The following is a 22,211-nucleotide window of genomic DNA, read 5'->3' on the forward strand; positions in this document are numbered from 1 at the left end:
TAGGTTATGATCCTAAGGATCCTAAGGGTGTCAGGACCCTTATGAAAAAGAAAGACGATGATATTGCTGCACTGAAGAAAAGATTGAGGTTGCTTCCTACTGAGCACCCTCAAACAGGAGAAATGCAGAAAGAAAAAGAAGCTGAGGATCAGTTGGATTTGATGATGAAGTTGAACCAAAGAGTAATTGATTTGGAAGGGGAGTTGGAGCAAGCGCTGCAAGGAAAGCAGGGAGAGTCGACCTCCCAGCCTCCTCAAACAATCCCAACTGTTGCTGATCCTTTGTCACAAGCAGCAGTGACCCCTCCAATTATTCCAGCCACAACAATAGCTACAGAAGCTACAACATCAACAACAATAGCACCTGAAGCAAGCATGAGCGTAGATGATTTGACAGAAACTGTCAATAAACTTAAACTTCAGGCAACAGAAATAAAGGAAGCCAAAGAAAAGCTGGCTAAACTAGAAGAAAAATATGATAAGTCCAAAATAACGGTGGGTGAGCAATCAAGGGAAATCAAAGCCCTGAAGGACAGAATCAAAACCTTGGAGAAAGAATTATCCTTGGAAAAAACTTTGGCTGAAATAAAGAAAATCCTGTGGGCCAAAATAAATCAGTCAATCACTGGCCAATGGAGGTCAATTCAGGCCATGTACGAACATGTGGAACTGATTGGCCGTGCTAAGCTTGAAAGCCAGAGAGCCAAGGCAACATTAGGAAACGTGCCTGAGCAGGCTAACAGAATGATCAACTTTCTGAATCATCAAACTAGGGAAGAGCTGGCAGCACTCCATATCATGAACAGAACAGATGCCATATTAACAACAAAAAGTGTGCTCACATTAAGAAGCTTGGTGCAAACTCTGGAGGCAAGATGTCGGGATATACAGAGAGATGTAGACAATTTTGATGTAAAGCTTGCAGTACTATAGATTAGAGGATTGCCCAGCCTGTTGACCAGCACTGGAAAACTATTAAACATGTGACCAATATGCTACCAGGCTAAATAATTTTGTCACAAATCAGCTTACTGCTACATCGAGTTCTATAGCAGAGGCAGGGCCGCCTACAGGACAGACACTCTACGACACGCTGGAAAGCTTATTTTACCTGGAGCATGAGGTCAATCATCTGTTTGATATGCCGCCCAGTTATTATAAGTACACAGAGGCCGATGAAACACTTGTCAAAATACAAAGGCATTAGTTGCCTTCTGAGAATTGGTGGCAGGCAATGCTGGCCGTATTGCCCAGGTGATTTCAGTTTTTGCCTCTTTTTTTTCATTTCAAAATCTATGTCAGATACAGGTCAGCAAGAAGCACAGGATAAGGCATAGAATGCATAGGATAGAGTAATGAAGGAACGCGCAGGACAGGTGGGAGCAGGTACAAAGCAATAACACTGAGATGGCAAACTCAAGAGCGTGGATTTCTAAGAACGCAGCCCCGCCGACTCAAAAGTCAACATCTACCGCCAAAAGTGAACAGTTGTTGCATTTGTATTTATTTTAGCATTTACTTTTCATCAATCACTCCTTAAGAGTTGGTAGAGAAGTTATCAGCTATTAACTTCTTGTCTAGATATTTTTGTATCCAAATTTTGTATAAATACCATCCTCTGTGTTGTTAAAAGGGTTGGTCGGCTTATGTATTCCAGGAGAGACTCGCACTGCATACCTGTTATTTTCTATAATCAAAGACTGCTGAAAGCTTGGAGGAAGGGCTATCTGCATTGTGTTTAATTGGTTTAAAGACGTGAATATGGAATTCTTGCACTTCTATATGAAACAATAAGTGTTCCTCATCTATATCATTTAAATTTCATATATACACAAATCACATAAAGAAAGATTGGTTTAAATTGCATATCTGCACTCTACACTCAGTTTCTGTGGTTTCTTAATGTTTTACTCTTGATTTAGGCATGAATATGAATTCCTTTATGGCTCATGTTTAACCTATTTCACATATGAATGACTGTTAACTAGGAATTCTTAATTGCTCCTAGGCTGAGCTCATTCATCTTCCCTCTGCTAACCTGTTTGGGAGATTCTTTGTTGCCTCTCATTCCTTAGCATTCTTTCCATCATTTAAACTTGAAAAATTGTTTCATATGCAGCTATCTTGCTCCATGTTAGTCTTGTGACCAAGAAAATGCGCCAATAGTCCTACTCTTTGACTCCACGCCCAATGGTTTGAAGTTTCCAGAACATGCCTTGCCTCTTTGCCTAAGAGTATGCTCCTTCCCACCCAAAATCAAAAACAAACCCCCTGAACCCAATAGATAGCCTAAAATCCTTTTAAACAAAGCTAAAAATCATAAAGAGAGAGCCCTCTCTGACTGCAGGTAGGCTAGAACCTACAGTCCAAAGTTGGTTTGTGGTTACCTCGGCCGTATCCTTTCCGGAGCTTAAGGACAACCTGAGTGATAACTAATGGCGACTCCACTGGGGAACATCCTCAGAAAAATTCACAGAGAAGGTAAGAAAGCTCCACTGGGGAAGAACCAAACCTCAGAATTGTTTTCAAGATTTGTTCTGACCTTTGATGGTGGACAGAGATCAGGCACTGCAAAGTTGATCATCCACCTGGTGACTCCACATCATCTTCACAATCAAGACTCCACTAGAGGAGCGAACCTCAAAGGAAAAAATTTCAAAGTTTTGAGCAGTTTTACAGCCAAGTGATCCCATCTCCCAGTGTCACTAGTTAGATAGGATGGCCGGGTGTGGGAAAGATGAGGTTGAACAAGCTGTAAATCAATTCAAGAAATTGTTATCAGAATATGAGCTTGAAGAAAATTTTGTTAGATCTGTGCTGTTAAAAGTCAAAACAATAAAGTAGCCTCAAATCAGAATATCTTTCCTGGACCTAGTTGTTGAAGAACATGAGAATGAGATTGAATTTTTGCATTCTCAAATTCGGTCATATGATTTTCATAATCCTAAAGAGTTCTTCCAAAATCTTCCTTCTCCTAGTCATAAGGAAATTGTACTACCCTCTGACATGTAGATTGAGGATGATCATACTTTCAAGAGAAAGAATGAATTATTGGCTGCAGAGGTTGTTACTAAGGATGCAGTCGTTCCATCAGACAAAGAAAGCCCAGACGAAACTCTCCCACATGATGTTTTTTTAGATCCTGTAGCTGATTACATGGAGAATTGTTTCAACTCAAAATCTTCAACATATTTTCTCTATGAAGACCAGGACATTCAGCAAATACATTCATATGTCACAAATTTGAGTATGGGAGCACATGACTAGACAATGTTTCTGATTTCACCAACTATCAGTCAAACAGTGTGTTTTCTTCTACAAATGCTAGAGTGGTTGCACTGGTTATTTCATTTTACCTAACCAGCAAATAGGTGCTGATTAGGGTAGGTAGGTAGGATTCAGTTTTCTGTTTGTATAACAGTTTGATGCAGTTGATGCCCGAAGTGAAGGCCCTAAGCTCATCAAATGTACTTTCATGTGTATAAATAAAGTACCCAGCAAAGGAAAGTTTTTTTTTTACAGAAGCAGTTGAACACTAAGGCAGTCTGACCTGCTGTTCTTGGCCTTCCACAAGAGAAGGCCATCCCCAAGTGGAGCCACTGTTAGCCTCATGTTGCAACAGGTTTCATATTTCATGATTAACAGTGGAAGTGCCAAAAATGTTCATATTTTCCCATGCTGAAAAGGTTCCATTTTGAAACTTTTTTCAGTCAAGGGGAAGCCAAACAGCTTAAGCCTGGTTTCCCTTGGTTTAAATTTTTGCTTTAGAATATAGAGAATGTATCTGTCCAAACAGCTTAAGCTTGGCAGAGTAGCAACTAGGTAGAGAATGAAGGAGCCCAACAGCTTAATCTGGGCCCTTGGAAGAAATAAGGGTAGTTTTAGAAAGGAAAGGAAGATTAAAAGAAAAAACAATCAGGGTTTGCAAGTCTAAGTGCACCCCTCCTGAAGTAACAAAAAATGCTAGATGTATTAGGCTGGGTAGGTAGCCTGGGGTTGCAGAAAATATCATCTTCAGTTTTGGTTTGACAAAGAAAACTCATCTTATCAGTGGTGGAGGTAGCAAAGCACTATTTTAATGGCAAAAATTTGGAAGCATGTCTAACTTCCCTTCATTCCCCCTAAAAACCCTCTTACTAACATTTCCCCTAAGGACCTTGGGATCTGCCCAACAAGTCCTGATTCCATTTCATCTCTGTGAAGCATTAAGGTAAGTGTTGGCTTTCTTAAATGAAAAGAAGCCACATTTCTTGTGTAAATATCATGTTTTCATCCTCTACACACTCTCTATGTCTATCATCAGTTCACAGACTTATCATCATTTTCCCCTTCATTTTTTCATTTCATAAACTCACATTAACTCCTAATTTTATTATGTAGCTCCCTAACTACTCCCCCATCCCCATTCACTACTAAAAACTATATAAAAATCCCCAAATAATATTAAATAGCCCTCCCCAGGCATTATAGCCATATGTTTGGTCCAGGAAATAGCAGTCCATTTGGGGCTCCTATTAGCCTTTCTGTCTCCTAACCTAGGAGTTAACCTAACCTCTTGTTTGGTTAATAACCTTTATCTGATTTCTCGTTCATCAAAACCTTCACATCCACTCCCCCCGCAGTCATTATCTCCAAGGGTTTAATGTTTAAAGCTTTATTAAAACATTAAATTAACCCCCCGCCACATCAATAATTAAGCAAAATAGTGGGCTGGTCCCCACCCTAACCCTCTGTTTCCTTGTTCTCCCCGCCAGCCGTTAGATCTGGCCCGCCCCAGATCTACGGTGGGCGGGCCTTTTCACATGCCAACACACCCGAAGTTTAGTGTCCGGGAGTTCGGCGGTTTTGCCGTCGTACTCCTGCCACGCGTCAAGCTCTCGGGTGTGGCGGAGCCCCTCCCCCCAAAACCACCCGGCGCTAAGGCGGTGCGCCCGAAACCACTTACCACCCTCGCCTGCGTGATGTTAGCGCCACGTCCTCCCCTATGACATCATCTCCTCACCGCTGCCGCCATGCCACGTTGCCGCCACCTCATACTTTTTGTACCCTCGCCCTGCCACCATCCCGCCACGTCATCCATCCGTACCCCGGGACCCGCCGATGACGTCATGCTGACGTCATCCCGAAAAAGCGCCAAAAGCGCCAAATGTCAATTTTTTGCTCAAAAGAGCACGGACGACCGTTGTAATTCATTTTTATGGGTTCATTTGAACGCTTTGGTTCCCTGTTTTATTCATTTGCTCACTCCCAAAGCTTCAAGGCGACCAACTAAGCTACTGCGGCCGACAATTCAAGTTCGTAACCTACTTTGTATCAATTCATCAACTTTCGGCGCCGTTCAAACCAGGTATTTGCCATATTTTCCCCTTTTCGCTCCTGTGCTTGCATTTTATCTGTTGCACATACTGTGAACCTGCAAAAATTCCACAATTTGTAACTCTGTTGTGCCTCAAACCCCATTAAACCTACTGGAAACCCTTTACTCCAGAAAAGTCTCAGAAACCTGATGCCCATTTACACTTTTGCGGGCGAATTCTGTTTGAAGCTCGGCCCCCAGCAAAAAAATCTCGCAGCAACTCGACATTTCCCCATTTTTACCCTATTCCGCTGTCCAAATCCATTCACTGAAACTGTAAATTAGCCTCTGCTCCTCTGCGTTATTCTTCACAGTCTCTAGCTCCAGAGAATTCACTGAAAAAAGGGAAGTTGACCCAAAACTTTACAAAATTGGTCTCTTACAGCATAAACTCTCAAGCTGTCCAGCTACTGTTACATTTGAGTTCAGTTTACCTGCTCCTCCTGATTATTACAAGAAAAATTGATAGCCAGTTGTTACATTAGTCCTCCTTCAGCTCAAGCATTCAAAAGCTGCATAATGGCCACTCCATCTGCTCTCAACGTTACTCCCATCAACCCGCCAAGCAAAGAGCTTGAGTCCATGCCCTTGGCTGATACAGACTATCTTATTCAAGTCTTCGTTGCCAAAAGGAATCATCTATACACCTATTGCCAGCTGAGAAACAGTTTCATAAACAAATCTGACATATATGGCATTTGGGAGTCCAATCTGCCCCAATTTTTCCTCCCTTCTGTGAATATTTTTCTTGAGATTATTCACCTCTGTGCTGCAAATTATGAACCTAGTCAAAGGGATGTTAAGTCTTCATCTAGAAGCATACTTTTCTACACTACTCCTGACTCCATCAACCAGATGTTGAACTTCAAAGAGACTCAGACGCTATTGCCCTTCTCCATAAATAATTTGCTGGAAGAGGCCTCCTGGTTCCCTGGTACCAAGATTGAAGTGATTGCTAAGACATTTATGAGGGTAGATTGCCAACCAAAGGAACCACCTCCATCTCCTTATGACCATTTCAATGAGGTGGGCAAGCTATTGGTAGATATGATATCTTATGTGTTGGGCTTCACAACAACTGAACTCGTATACGAAACATTACTGGTTATATTGTCTTCTTTCAGCAAAGGACAGCCTCCTGCTGTCAAGTACAATTATGCCAGGTTCATATCAAATAAAATCCATGACCAGTTCACTAGACTAGATAGGCAGGGAATCTTAAAATATTCCTCCTATATCTATCATTTGTTCATGTTTTATCAATCTGAAGTTTTCCAATGCCCTATCAAGAAACTGGACTCAAAGGGAGAAAGGAGGTCTGTTGTCTTTTGGTCATATGTGTTTCATCAAGTCCAGCACTCTCCTTATTCATACTGTGAATTCATTGACCAGTTTGTCTATCCGGTCTCCTGCCTCCTAATGAAGGTTCCTCCTCCCAGATTAACCTATGAAATGCAAAAGACCTTACAGCTGTCTAAGAATTACAAATTAGGTGATTGGTACCTATATCAAGACCATACTGTCATCAGAGTTTATGGCTGTGAGTTGTGTCCATACAGGCTCCCGAGATATGTGCCAATGAGACTGTTTGCATTAGAATACTACAGGCAGCTTATAAATTCAGATTTGACTCACTTTCACAACACTGAAAAGAAGGCACAACTAAAATTCAAAGACCGCCTAGGCCCCTTCATCATGAATAAGAAGGATGGTTGGCAAGAGGCTGACATAATACTCAAGGATCAATTTAAATTGAAAAGGAGTTTCTGGTGGGTCCCTTATGACCCACTTGGCTTCATTAGTGCCAGAAGGGTCAAATATAGGTTGACACCCTATGACCACTGCAAATACCCAAACATTGAAAAATATGCTAATCAGGATGCATGGGCGCAAGGAACTTTAGTGGAAGAATTAACTCAAGAGGAAATCTTGGAACAAACTGCTAGGGATCTTGAAAAAATTCTTGACTTAGATTCTGATGACCAGGTAAATTTCAAGCTGCCTTACCAAGTTGAAGAGGGCACTTCTATAGTTGCAGCTTCACAAGCTGCCCAAGGAGCTTCTACATCAGCAACAGGTATAGCCAAAGGGAAGGAACCGATGGAGACAGAGCAAACGGTCACGGAACAGCCGGTCACCTCAATGGAGCAAATTCAAGGGAAAAACCCTCCTCAACAAACAGAGGCACTACAAGTGCCACCTTTGCAAACGCCTGCCCACGAGGAAAGGGGTAGGAAGCGAGACTGACAAGATTCCACACCTGCTAGTGGGTCTGTGCAGCAGCCTGAATCAAAGAGACAAAGGGTTGATTCTCCAGTTGAGGAGGAGGTCAGTGAAGAGATCGTGGAAAGCCCGAGAAGGGAAAAAAGCCTGCATACACCAACAAGCTCTTTTCAGCGAGAGCAAGATAGACAACAAGGCATGGAGGTGTCTTCCTCCACTCAAAGAGGCAAAAAATCAGCCAGCACCAAGGCCAGCTTCAAAGAAATCAAAGCTCAAAATGAGCTACTAAGGGTGCAATTGTATAAGCAATTTTTAAAGGAAACACTTGCCAAACAAGAAAGACTAATGGCAGCATTTGATATAAAGCAAGAAAAGATGATTCTGAGTCACTTCAAGCCCAAGGCTCAGCAGCCACAATCGGCCACAGACTTTGTTAAAATGAGGTTAGAGGTCCTGTCCAAGGACATCCACCCAATGGATCAAATAGAATTACACAAGCAGACAGCCGAAATGCTTTATGCTACACTTGCTGAAAAGGCCACGTTGCCCCATGAGTTAGAAGAATCATTGAAGAATACCAACACTCAGCTGGATTTTGAAAGATTGTCCTCCATAGCCAAGGATAATAGAATTAAAACACTGGAGGAGATTATTGTGGACTTAGGTCATGATCCTAAGGATCCTAAGGGTGTCAGGACCCTTATGAAAAAGAAAGACGATGATATTGATGCACTGAAGAAAAGATTGAGGTTGATTCCTACTGAGCACCGTCAAACAGGAGAAATGCAGAAAGAAAAAGAAGCTGAGGATCAGTTGGATTGATGATGAAGTTGAACCAAAGAGTAATCGATTTGGAAGGGGAGTTGGAGCAAGCGCTGCAAGGAAAGCAGGGAGAGTCGACCTCCCAGCCTCCTCAAACAATCCCAACTGTTGCTGATCCTCTGTCACAAGCAGCAGTGACCCCTCCAATTATTCCAGCCACAACTATAGCTACAGAAGCTACAACATCAACAACAGCAGCACCTGAAGCAAGCATGAGTGTAGATGATTTGACAGAAGCTGTCAATAAACTTAAACTTCAAGCAACAAAAATAAAGGAAGCCAAAGAAAAGCTGGCTAAACTAGAAGAAAAATATGATAAGTCCAAAATAACGGTGGGTGAGCAATCAAGGGAAATCAAAGCCCTGAAGGACAAAATCAAAACCTTGGAGAAAGAATTATCCTTGGACAAAACATTGGCTGAAATAAAGAAAATCCTGTGGGCCAAAATAAATCAGTCAATCACTGGCGAATGGAGGTCAATTCAGGCCATGTACGAACAGGTGGAACTGATTGGCCGTGCTAAGCTTGAAAGCCAGAGAGCCAAGGCAACATTAGGAAACATGCCTGAGCAGGCTAACAGAATGATCAACTTTCTGAATCATCAAACTAGGGAAGAGCTGGCAGCACTCCATATCATGAAAAGAACAGATGCCATATTAACAGCAAAAAGTGTGCTCACATTAAGAAGCTTGGTGCAAACTCTGGAGGCAAGATGTCGGGATATACAGAGAGATGTAGACAATTTTGATGTAAAGCTTGCAGCACTACAGATTAGAGGATTGCCCAGCCTGTTGACCAGCACTGGAAAACTATTAACATGTGACCAATATGCTACCAGGCTAAATAATTTTGTCACAAATCAGCTTACTGCTGCATCAAGTTCTACAGCAGAGGCAGGGCCGCCTACAGGACAGACACTCTACGACAAGATGGAAAGCTTATTTTACCTGGAGCATGAGGTCAATCATCTGTTTGATATGCCGCCCATTTATTATAAGTACACAGAGGCCGATGAAACACCTGTCAAAATAAAAAGGCATTAGTTGCCTTCTGAGAATTGGTGGCAAGCAATGCTGGTCGTATTGCCCAGGTGATTTCAGTTTTTTCCTCTTTTTGTTCATTTCAAAATCTATGTCAGATACAGGTCAGCAAGAAGCACAGGATAAGGCACAGAATGCACAGGACAGAGTAATGAAGGAACGCGCAGCATAGGTGGGAGTAGCTACAAAGCAATAACACTGAGATGGCAAACTCAAGAGCGCGGATTTCTAAAAACGCAGCCCCGCCGACTCAAAAGTCAACATCTACCGCCAGAAGTGAACAGCTGTTGCATTTGTATTTATTTTAGCATTTACTTTTCATCAATCACTCCTTAAGAGTTGGTAGAGAAGTTATCAACTATTAACTTCTCGTCTAGATATTTTTGTATCCAAATTTTGTATAAATACCATCCTCTGTGTTGTTAAAAGGGTTGGTCGGCTTATGTATTCCAGGAGAGATTCGCACTGCATACCTGTTATTTTCTATAATCAAAGACTGCTAAAAGCTTGGAGGAAGGGCTGTCTGCATTGTGTTTAATTGGTTTAAAGACGTGAATATGGAATTCTTGCACTGCTATATGAAACAATAAGTGTTCCTCATCTCTGTCATTTCCATTTCATATATACACAAATCACAGAAAGAAAGATTGGTTTAGAAATTGCATATCTGCACTCTACGCTCAGTTTCTGTGGTTTCTTAATGTTTTCCTCTTGATTTAGGCATGAATATGAATTCCTTTATGGCTCATGTTTTACCTATTTCACATATGAATGACTGTTAACTAGGAATTCTTAATTGCTCCTAGGCTGAGCTCATTCATCTTGCCTCTGCTAACCTGTTTGGGAGATTCTTTGTTGCCTCTCATTCCTTAGCATTCTTTCCATTATTTAAACTTGAAAAATTGTTTCATATGCAGCTATCCTACTCCATGTTAGTCTTGTGACCAAGAAAATGCGCCAATAGTCCTACTCTTTGACTCCACGCCCAATGGTTTGAAGTTTCCAGAACATGCCTTGCCTCTCTGCTTGAGAGTATTCTCCTTCCCACCCAAAATAAAAAACAAACCCCCTGAACCCAATAGCTAGCCTAAAATCCTTTTAAACAAAGCTGAAAATCATAAAGAGAGAGCCCTCAAAGGAAAAACTTTCAAAGTTTTGAGCAGTTTTACAGCCAAGTGATCCCATCTCCCAGTGTCACTAGTTAGATAGGATGGTCGGGTGTGGGAAAGATGAGGTTGAACAAGCTGTAAATCAATTCAAGAAATTGTTATCAGAATATGAGCTTGAAGAAAATTTTGTTAGATCTGTGCTGTTAAAAGTCAAAACAATAAAGCAACCTCAAATCAGAATATCTTTCTTGGACCTAGCTGTTGAAGAACATGAGAATGAGATTGAATTTTTGCATTCTCAAATTCGGTCATATGATTTTCCTAATCCTAAAGAGTTCTTCCAAAATCTTCCTTCTCCTAGTCATAAGGAAATTGTACTACCCTCTGACATGCAGATTGAGGATGATCATACTTTCAAGAGAAAGAATGAAGTATTGGCTGCAGAGGTTGTTACTAAGGATGCAATCATTCCATCAGACAAAGCAAGCCCAAAAGAAACTCTCCCACATTATGTTTTTTTAGATCCTGTAGCTGATTACATGGAGAATCGTTTCAACTCAAAATCTTCAACATATTTTCTCTATGAAGACCAGGACATTCAGCAAATACATTCATATGTCACAAATTTGAGTATGGGAGCACATGACCAGACAATGTTTCTGATTTCACCAACTATCAGTCAAACAATGTGTTTTCTTCTACAAATGCTAGAGTGGTTGCACTGGTTATTTTATTTTGCCTAACCAGCAAACAGGTGTTCATTAGGGTAGGTAGGTAGGATTTCAGTTTTCTGTTTGTATAACAGTCTGATGCAGTTTATGCCCGAAGTGAAGGCCCTAAGCTCATCAAATGTACTTTCATGTGTATAAATAAAGTACCCAGCAAAGGAAAGTTTTTTTTTACAGAAGCAGTTGAACACTAAGGCAGTCTGACCTGCTGTTCTTGGAGTTCCACAAGGGAAGGCCATCCCCAAGTGGAGCCACTGTTAGCCTCATGTTGCAACAGGTTTCATATTTCATGATTAACAGTGGAAGTGCCAAAAATGTTCATCTTTTCCCATGCTGCAAAGGTTCCATTTTTGAAACATTTCTCAGTCAAGGGGAAGCCAAACAGCTTAAGCCTGGTTCCCCTAGGTTTAAATTTTTGCTTTAGAATATAGAGAATGTATCTGTCCAAACAGCTTAAGCTTGGCAGAGTAGCAACTAGGTAGAGAATGAAGGAGCCCAACAGCTTAATCTGGGCCCTTGGAAGAAATAAGGGTAGTTTTAGAAAGGAAAGGCAGATTAAAAGAAAAAACAATCAGGGTTTGCAAGTCTAAGTGCACCCCTCCTAAAGTAACAAAAAATGCTAGATGTATTAGGCTGGGTAGGTAGCCTGGGGTTGCAGAAAAGATCATCTTCAGTTTTGGTTTGACAAAGAAAACTCATCTTATCAGTGGTGGAGGTAGCAAAGCACTATTTTAATGGCAAAAATTTGGAAGCATGTCTAACTTCCCTTCATTCCCCCTAAAAACCCTCTTACTAACATTTCCCCAAAGGACCTTGGGATCTGCCCAACAAGTCCTGATTCCATTTCATCTCTGTGAAGCATTAAGGTAAGTGTTGGCTTTCTTAAATGAAAAGAAGCCACATTTCTTGTGTAAAAATCATGTTTTCATCTTCTACACACTCTCTATGTCTATCATCAGTTCACAGACTTATCATCATTGTCCCCTTCATTTTTTCATTTCATAAACTCACATTAACTCCTAATTTTATTATGTAGCTCCCTAACTACTCCCCCATCCCCATTCACTACTAAAAACTATATAAAAATCCCCAAAAAATATTAAATAGCCCTCCCCAGGCATTATAGCCATATATTTGGTCCGGGAAATAGCAGTCCATTTGGGGCTCCTATTAGCCTTTCTGTCTCCTAACCTAGGAGTTAATCTAACCTCTTGTTTGGTTAATAACCTTTATCTGATTTCTCGTTCATCAAAACCTTCACATCCACTCCCCCCGCAGTCATTACCTCCAAGGGTTTAATGTTTAAAGCTTTATTAAAACATTAAATTAACCCCCCTCCGCATCAATAATTAAGCAAAATAGTGGGCTGGTCCCCACCCTAACCCTCTGTTTCCTTGTTCTCCCCGCCAGCCGTTAGATCTGGCCCGCCCCAGATCTACGGTGGGCGGGCCTTTCACATGCCAACACACCCGAAGTTTAGCGTCCGGGAGTTCGGCAGTTTTGCCGTCGTACTCCCGCCACGCGTTAAGCTCTCGGGTGTGGCGGAGCCCCTCCCCCAAAAACCACCCAGGCGCTAAGGCGGTGCACCCGAAACCACTTACCACCCTCGCCTGCATGACGTGAGCGCCATGTCCTCCCCTATGACGTCATCTCCTCACCACTGCCGCCGTGCCACGTTGCCGCCACCTCATACTTTTTTACCCTTGCCCTGCCACCGTGTCCCTCCCACCATCCCGCCACGTCATCCATCCGTACCCCGGGACCCGCCGATGACGTCATGCTGACGCCATCCCGAAAAAAAGCGCCAAAAGCGCCAAATGTCAATTTTTTGCTCAAAAGAGCGCGGACGACCGTTGTAATTCATTTTTATGGGTTCATTTGAACGCTCTGGTCCCCTATTTTATTCATTTGCTCACTCCCAAAGCTTCAAGGCGACCAACTAAGCTGCTGCGGTCGGCAATTCAAGTTCGTAACCTACTTTGCATCAATTCATCAACTTTCGGCGCCGTTCAAACCAGGTATTTGCCATATTTTCCCCTTTTCGCTCCTGTGCTTGCATTTTATCTGTTGCACATACTGTGAACCTGCAAAAATTCCACAATTTGTAACTCTGCTGCGCCTTAGACCCCATTAAACCTACTGGAAACCCTTTACTCCAGAAAAGTCTCAGAAACCTGATGCCCATTTACACTTTTGCGGGCGAATTCTGTTTGAAGCTCGGCCCCCAACAAAAAAATCGCAGCAGCTCAGCATTTCCCCGTTTTTACCCTATTCCGCTGTCCAAATCCATTCACTGAAACTGTAAATTGCCCTCTGCTCCTCTGCGTTGTTCTTCACAGTCTCTAGCTCCAGAGAATTCACTGAAAAAATGGAAGTAGACCCAAAACTTTGCAAAATTGGTCTCTTACAGCATAAACTCTCAAGCTGTCCAGCTACTGTTACATTTGAGTTCAGTTTACCTGCTCCTTCTGATTATTACAAGAAAAATTGATAGCCAGTTGTTACATTAGTCTTCCTTCAGCTCAAGCATTCAAAAGCTGCATAATGGCCACTCCATCTGCTCTCAACATTACTCCCATCAACTCGCCAAGCAAAGAGCTTGAGTCCATGCCCTTGGCTGATACAAACCATCTTATTCAAGACTTCGTTGCCAAAGGGAATCATCTACACACCTATTGGCAGCTGAGAAACAGTTTCATAAACAAATCTGACATATATGGCATTTGGGAGTCCAATCTGCCCCAATTTTTCCTCCCTTCTGTGAATATTTTTCCTGAGATTATTCACCTCTGCGCTGCAAATTATGAACCTAGTCAAAGGGCTGTTAAGTCTTCATCTGGAAGCATACTTTTCTACACTACTCTTGACTCCATCAACCAGATGTTGAACTTCAAAGAGACGCAGACGCTATTGCCCTTCTCCATAAATAATTTGCTGGAAGAGGCCTCCTGGTTCCCTGGTACCAAGATTGAAGTGATTGCTAAGACATTTATGAGGGCAGATTGCCAACCAAAGGAACCACCTCCATCTCCTTATGACCATTTCAATGAGGTGGGCAAGCTACTGGTAGATATGATATCTTATGTGTTGGGCTTCACAACAACTGAACTCGTAGACGAAACAGTACTGGTTATATTGTCTTCTTTCAGTCAAGGACAGCCTCCTGCTGTCAAGTACAATTATGCCAGGTTCATATCAAATAAAATCCATGACCAGTTCACTAGACTAGATAGGCAAGGAATCTTCAAATATTCCTCCTATATCTATCATTTGTTCATGTTTTATCAATCTGAAGTTTTCCAATGCCCTATCAAGAAACTGGACTCAAAGGGAGAAAGGAGGTCTGTTGTCTTTTGGTCATTTGTGTTTCATCAAGTCCAGCACTCTCCTTATTCATACTGTGAATTCATTGACCAGTTTGTCTATCCGGTCTCCTGCCTCCTAATGAAGGTTCCTCCTCCCAGATTAACCTATGAAATGCAAAAGACCTTACAGCTGTCTAAGAATTACAAATTAGGTGATTGGTACCTATATCAAGACCATACTGTCATCAAAGTTTATGGATGTGAGCTGTGTCCATACAGGCTCCCGAGATATGTGCCAATGAGACTGTTTGCATTAGAATACTACAGGCAGCTTATAAATTCAGATTTGACTCACTTTCACAGCACCAAAAAGAAGGCACAACTGAAATTCAAAGACCGCCTAGGCCCCTTCATCATGAATAAGAAGGATGGTTGGCAAGAGGCTGACATAATACTCAAGGATCAATTTAAATTGAAAAGGAGTTTTTGGTGGGTCCCTTATGACCCACTTGGCTTCATTAGTGCCAGAAGGGTCAAATATAGGTTGACACCCTATGACCACTGCAAATACCCAGACATTGAAAAATATGCTAATCAAGATGCATGGGCGCAAGGAACTTTAGTGGAAGAATTAACTCAAGAGGAAATCTTGGAACAAACTGCTAGGGATCTTGAAAAAATTCTTGACTTAGATTCTGATGACCAGGTAAATTTCAAGCTGCCTTACCAAGTTGAAGAGGGCACTTCTACAGCTGCAGCTTCACAAGCTGCCCAAGGAGCTTCTACATCAGCAACAGGTACAGCCAAAGGGAAGGAACCGATGGAGACAGAGCAAATGGTCACGGAACAGCCGGTCACCTCAATGGAGAAAATTCAAGGGCAAACCCCTCCTCAAAAAACAGAGGCACTACAAGTGCCACCTTTGCAAACGCTTGCCCGCGAGGAAAGGGGCAGGAAGCGAGACCGACAAGATTCCACACCTGCTAGTGGGTCTGTGCAGCAGCCTGAATCAAAGAGACAAAGGGTTGATTCTCCGGTTGAGGAGGAGGTCAGTGAAGAGATCGTGGAAAGCCCGAGAAGGGAAAAAAGCCTGCATACACCAACAAGCTCTTTTCAGCGAGAGCAAGATAGACAACAAGGCATGGAGGTGTCTTCCTCCACTCAAAGAGGCAAAAAACCAGCCAGCACCAAGGCCAGCTTCAAAGAAATCAAAGCTCAAAATGAGCTACTAAGGGTGCAATTGTATAAGCAATTTTTAAAGGCAACACCTGCCAAACAAGAAAGACTGATGGCAGCATTTGATATAAAGCAAGAAAAGATGATTCTGAGCCACTTCAAGCCCAAGGTTTAGCAGCCACAATCGGCCGCAGACTTTGTTAAAACGAGGTTAGAGGTCCTATCCAAGGACATCCACCCAATGGATCAAATAGAATTACACAAGCAGACAACCGAAATGCTTTATGTTACACTTGCTGAAAAGGCCACGTTGGCCCATGAGTTAGAAGAATCATTGAAGAATACCAACACTCAGCTGGATTTTGAAAGATTGTCCTCCACAGCCAAGGATAATAGAATTAAAACACTGGAGGAGATTATTGTGGACTTAGGTCATGATCCTAAGGATCCTAAGGGTGTCAGGACCCTTATGAAAAAGAAAGACGATGATATTGCTGCACTGAAGAAAAGATTGAGGTTGCTTCCTACTGAGCACCCTCAAACAGGAGAAATGCAGAAAGAAAAAGAAGCTGAGGATCAGTTGGATTTGATGATGAAGTTGAACCAAAGAGTAATCGATTTGGAAGGGGAGTTGGAGCAAGCGCTGCAAGGAAAGCAGGGAGAGTCGACCTCCCAACCTCCTCAAACAATCCCAATTGTTGCTGATCCTCTGTCACAAGCAGCAGTGACCCCTCCAATTATTCCAGCCACAACAATAGCTACAGAAGCTACAACATCAACAACAGCAGCACCTGAAGCAAGCATGAGCGTAGATGATTTGACAGAAGCTGTCAATAAACTTAAACTTCAGGCAACAGAAATAAAGGAAGCCAAAGAAAAGCTGGCTAAACTAGAAGAAAAATATGATAAGTCCAAAATGACGGTGGGTGAGCAATCAAGGGAAATCAAAGCCCTGAAGGACAGAATCAAAACCTTGGAGAAAGAATTATCCTTGGACAAAACTTTGGCTGAAATAAAGAAAATCCTGTGAGCCAAAATAAATCAGTCAATCACTGGCCAATGGAGGTCAATTCAGGCCATGTACGAACATGTGGAACTGATTGGCCGTGCTAAGCTTGAAAGCCAGAGAGCCAAGGCAGCATTAGGAAACATGCCTGAGCAGGCTAACAGAATGATCAACTTTCTGAATCATCAAACTAGGGAAGAGCTGGCAGCACTCCATATCATGAAAAGAACAGATGCCATATTAACATCAAAAAGTGTGCTCACATTAAGAAGCTTGGTGCAAACTCTGGAGGCAAGATGTCGGGATATACAGAGAGATGTAGACAATTTTGATGTAAAGCTTGCAGCACTACAGATTAGAGGATTGCCCACCCTGTTGACCAGCGCTGGAAAACTATTAACATGTAACCAATATGCTACCAGGCTAAATAATTTTGTCACAAATTAGCTTACTGCTGCATCAAGTTCTACAGAAGAGGCAGGGCCGCCTACAGGACAAACACTCTACGACAAGCTGGAAAGATTATTTTACCCGGAGCATGAGGTCAATCATCTGTTTGATATGCCGCCCAGTTATTATAAGTACACAGAGGCTGATGAAACACTTGTCAAAATACAAAGGCATTGGTTGCCTTCTGAGAATTGGTGGCATGCAATGCTGGCTGTATTGCCCAGGTGATTTCAGTTTTTGCCTCCTTTTGTTCATTTCAAAATCTATGTCAGATACAGGTCAGCAAGAAGCACAGGATAAGGCACAGAATGCACAGGACAGAGTAATGAAGGAATGCGCAGGACAGGTGGGAGCAGGTACAAAGCAATAACACTGAGATGGCAAACTCAAGAGCGCGGATTTCTAAGAACGCAGCCCCGCCGACTCAAAAGTCAACATCTACCACCAGAAGTGAACAGCTGTTGCATTTGTATTTATTTTAGCATTTACTTTTCATCAATCACTCCTTAAGAGTTGGTAGAGAAGTTATCAGCTATTAACTTCTCGTCTAGATATTTTTGTATCCAAATTTTGTATAAATACCACCCTCTGTGTTGTTAAAAGGGTTGGTCGGCTTATGTATTCCAGGAGAGACTCGCACTGCATACCTATTATTTTCTATAATCAAAGACTGCTGAAAGCTTGGAGGAAGGGCTGTCTGCATTGTGTTTAATTGGTTTAAAGACGTGAATATGGAATTCTTGCACTGCTATATGAAACAATAAGTGTTCCTCATCTCTGTCATTTCCATTTCATATATACACAAATCACAGAAAGAAAGATTGGTTTAGAAATTGCATATCTGCACTCTACGCTCAGTTTCTGTGGTTTCTTAATGTTTTCCTCTTGATTTAGGCATGAATATGAATTCCTTTATGGCTCATGTTTAACCTATTTCACATATGAATGACTGTTAACTAGGAATTCTTAATTGCTCCTAGGCTGAGCTCATTCATCTTCCCTCTGCTAACTTGTTTGGGAGATTCTTTGTTGCCTCTCATTCCTTAGCATTCTTTCCATCATTTAAACTTGAAAAATTGTTTCATATGCAGCTATCTTGCTCCATGTTAGTCTTGTGACCAAGAAAATGCGCCAATAGTCCTACTCTTTGACTCCACGCCCAATGGTTTGAAGTTTCCAGAACATACCTTGCCTCTCTGCCTGAGAGTATTCTCCTTCCCACCCAAAATAAAAAACAAACCCCCTGAACCCAATAGCTAGCCTAAAATCCTTTTAAACAAAGCTAAAAATCATAAAGAGAGAGCCCTCTCTGACTGCAGGTAGGCTAGAACCTACAGTCCAAAGTTGGTTTGTGGTTACCTCGGCCGTATCCTTTCCGGAGCTTAAGGACAACTTGAGTGATAACATAATGGCGACTCCACTGGGGAACATCCTCAGAAAAATTCACAGAGAAGGTAGGAAAGCTCCACTAGGGAAGAACCAAACCTTCAGAACTGTTTTCAAGATTTGTTCTGACCTTTGATGGTGGACAGAGATCAGGCACTGCAAAGTTGATCATCCACCTGGTGACTCCACATCATCTTCACAATCAATACTCCACTGGAGGAGTGAACCTCAAAGGAAAAACTTTCAAATTTTTGAGCAGTTTTACAGCCAAGTGATCCCATCTCCCAGTGTCAATAGTTAGATAGGATGGCTGGGTGTGGGAAATATGAGGTTGAACAAGCTGTAAATCAATTCAAGAAATTGTTATCAGAATATGAGCTTGAAGAAAATTTTGTTAGATCTGTGCTGTTAAAAGTCAAAACAATAAAGCAACCTCAAATCAGAATATCTTTCCTGGACCTAGTCGTTGAAGAACATGAGAATGAGATTGAATTTTTGCATTCTCAAATTCGGTCATATGATTTTCCTAATCCTAAAGAGTTCTTCCAAAATCTTCCTTCTCCTAGTCATAAGGAAATTGTACTACCCTCTGACATGCAGATTGAGGATGATCATACTTTCAAGAGAAAGAATGAAGTATTGGCTACAGAGGTTGTTACTAAGGATGCAGTTGTTCCATCAGACAAAGCAAGCCCAGAAGAAACTCTCCCACATGATGTTTTTTTAGATCCTGTAGCTGATTACATGGAGAATCGTTTCAACTCAAAATATTCATTATATTTTCTCTATGAAGACCAGGACATTCAGCAAATACATTCATATGTCACAAATTTGAGTATGGGAGCACATGACCAGACAATGTTTCTGATTTCACCAACTATCAGTCAAACAGTGTGTTTTCTTCTACAAATGCTAGAGTGGTTGCACTGGTTATTTCATTTTACCTAACCAGCAAACAGGTGCTGATTAGGGTAGGTAGGTAGGATTTCAGTTTTCTGTTTGTATAGCAGTCTGATGTAGTTGATGCCCGAGGTGAAGGCCCTAAGCTCATCAAATGTACTTTCATGTGGATAAATAAAGTAACCAGCAAAGGAAAGTTTTTTTTTTACAGAAGCAGTTGAACACTAAGGCAGTCTGACCTACTGTTCTTGGCCTTCCACAAGGGAAGGCCATCCCGAAGTGGAGCCACTGTTAGCCTCCTGTTGCAACAGGTTTCATATTTCATGATTGACAGTGGAAGTGCCAAAAATGTTCATCTTTTCCCATGCTGCAAAGGTTCCATTTTTGAAACATTTCTCAGTCAAGGGGAAGCCAAACAGCTTAAGCCTGGTTCCCCTAGGTTAAAATTTTTGCTTTAGAATATAGAGAATGTATCTGTCCAAACAGCTTAAGCTTGGCAGAGTAGCAACTAGGTAGAGAATGAAGGAGCCCAACAGCTTAATCTGGGCCCTTGGAAGATATAAGAGTAGTTTTAGAAAGGAAAGGCAGATTAAAAGAAAAAACAATCAGGGTTTGCAAGTCTAAGTGCACCCCTCCTGAAGTAACAAAAAATGCTAGATGTATTAGGCTGGGTAGGTAGCCTGGGGTTGCAGAAAAGATCATCTTCAGTTTTGGTTTGACAAAGAAAACTCATCTTATCAGTGGTGGAGGTAGCAAAGCACTATTTTAATGGAAAAAATTTGGAAGCATGCCTAACTTCCCTTCATTCCCCCTAAAAAACCTCTTACTAACATTTCCCCAAAGGACCTTGGGATCTGCCCAACAAGTCCTGATTCCATTTCATCTCTGTGAAGCATTAAGGTAAGTGTTGGCTTTCTTAAATGAAAAGAAGCCACATTTCTTGTGTAAAATCATGTTTTCATCTTCTACACACTCTCTATGTCTATCATCAGTTCACAGACTTATCATCATTGTCCCCTTCATTTTTTCATTTCATAAACTCACATTAACTCCTAATTTTATTATGTAGCTCCCTAACTACTCCCCCATCCCCATTCACTACTAAAAACTATATAAAAATCCCCAAAAAATATTGAATAGCCCTCCCCAGGCATTATAGCCATATGTTTGGTCCGGGAAATAGCAGTCCATTTGGGGCTCCTATTAGCCTTTATGTCTCCTAACCTAGGAGTTAACCTAACCTCTTGTTTGGTTAATAACCTTTATCTGATTTCTCGTTCATCAAAACCTTCACATCCACTCCCCCCGCAGTCATTACCTCCAAGGGTTTAATGTTTAAAGCTTTATTAAAACATTAAATTAACCCCCCGCCGCATCAATAATTAATCAAAATAGTGGGCTGGTCCCCACCCTAACCCTTTGTTTCCTTGTTCTCCCCGCCAGCCGTTAGATCTGGCCCGCCCCAGATCTACGGTGGGCGGGCCTTTTCACATGCCAACACACCCGAAGTTTAGCGTCCGGGAGTTTGGCGGTTTTGCCGTCGTACTCCCGCCACGCGTCAAGCTCTCGGGTGTGGCGGAGCCCCTCCCCCCAAAACCACCCAGGCGCTAAGGCGGTGCGCCAGAAACCACTTACCACCCTCGCCTTCGTGACGTCAGCGCCACGTCCTCCCCTATGACATCATCTCTTCACCGTTGCCACCGTGTCACGTTGCCGCCACCTCATACTTTTTGTACCCTCGCCCTGCCACCGTGTCCCTGCCACCATCCCGCCACATCATCCATCCGTACGTCGGGACCCGCCGATGACGTCATCATGAAAAAAAGTACCAAAAGCGCCAAATGTCAATTTTTTGCTCAAAAGAGCGCGGACGACCGTTGTAATTCATTTTTATGGGTTCATTTGAACGCTCTGGTCCCCTTTTTTGTTCATTTTCTCACTCCCAAAGCTTCAAGGCGACCAACTAAGCTGCTGCGGCCGGCAATTCAAGTTCGTAACCTACTTTGCATCAATTCATCAACTTTCGGCGCCGTTCAAACCAGGTATTTGCCATATTTTCCCCTTTTCGCTCCTGTGCTTGCATTTTATCTGTTGCACATACTGTGAACCTGCAAAAATTCCACAATTTGTAACTCTGCTGCGCCTCAGACCCCATTAAACCTACTGGAAACCCTTTACTCCAGAAAAGTCTCAGAAACCTGATGCCCATTTACACTTTTGCGGGCGAATTCTGTTTGAAGCTCGGCCCCAACAAAAAAATGTCGCAGCAGCTCAGCATTTCCCTGTTTTTACCCTATTCCGCTGTCCAAATCCGTTCAATGAAACTGTGAATTGCCCTCTGCTCCTCTCCGTTGTTCTTCACAGTCTCTAGCTCCAGAGAATTCACTGAAAAAAGGGAAGTTGACCCAAAACTTTGCAAAATTGGTCTCTTACAACATAAACTCTCAAGCTGTCCAGCTACTGTTACATTTGAGTTCAGTTTACCTACTCCTGCTGATTATTACAAGAAAAATTGATAGCCAGTTGTTACATTAGTCCTCCTTCAGCTCATGCATTCAAAAGCTGCATAATGGCCACTCCATCTGCTCTCAACGTTACTCCCATCAACCCGCCAAGCAAAGAGCTTGAGTCCATGCCCTTGGCTGATACAAACTATCTTATTCGTTGCCAAAAGGAATCATCTACACACCTATTGCCAGCTGAGAAACAGT

This window comes from Pinus tabuliformis, chromosome 8, assembly GCF_031772625.1.
Source record: "Pinus tabuliformis cultivar Carrire ecotype Pingquan chromosome 8, CPIR1, whole genome shotgun sequence".
NCBI classification, from domain to species: domain Eukaryota; kingdom Viridiplantae; phylum Streptophyta; class Pinopsida; order Pinales; family Pinaceae; genus Pinus; species Pinus tabuliformis.